Here is a 245-nt window from a genome sequence, read left to right as displayed (position 1 = left end):
CTGCACTCTACCCGGGCAACAGAGCGAGACTCTGTCTCAAAAAAAAAAAAAAAGAGATTAGACCAAAAAAATAAAAAATTCCCATTCTCAGGACACCTTTATGGATAAGAATGGGAAACAGCATGGTGAACTGGATAGAGCCTGACATTACTTACATTACATGGTTGTTATATTAGAGATAAAATATATGAAATGCCTACACCAATGTCTGTCTTATCATGGTTACTCCATAAATGGTAGCTTTT

This window comes from Propithecus coquereli, unplaced genomic scaffold, assembly GCF_000956105.1.
Source record: "Propithecus coquereli isolate 6110/MARCELLA unplaced genomic scaffold, Pcoq_1.0 Scaffold59, whole genome shotgun sequence".
NCBI lineage: Eukaryota > Metazoa > Chordata > Mammalia > Primates > Indriidae > Propithecus > Propithecus coquereli.
The sequence above is the reverse complement of the archived record's forward strand: the minus strand, read 5'-3'. Positions refer to the sequence as shown.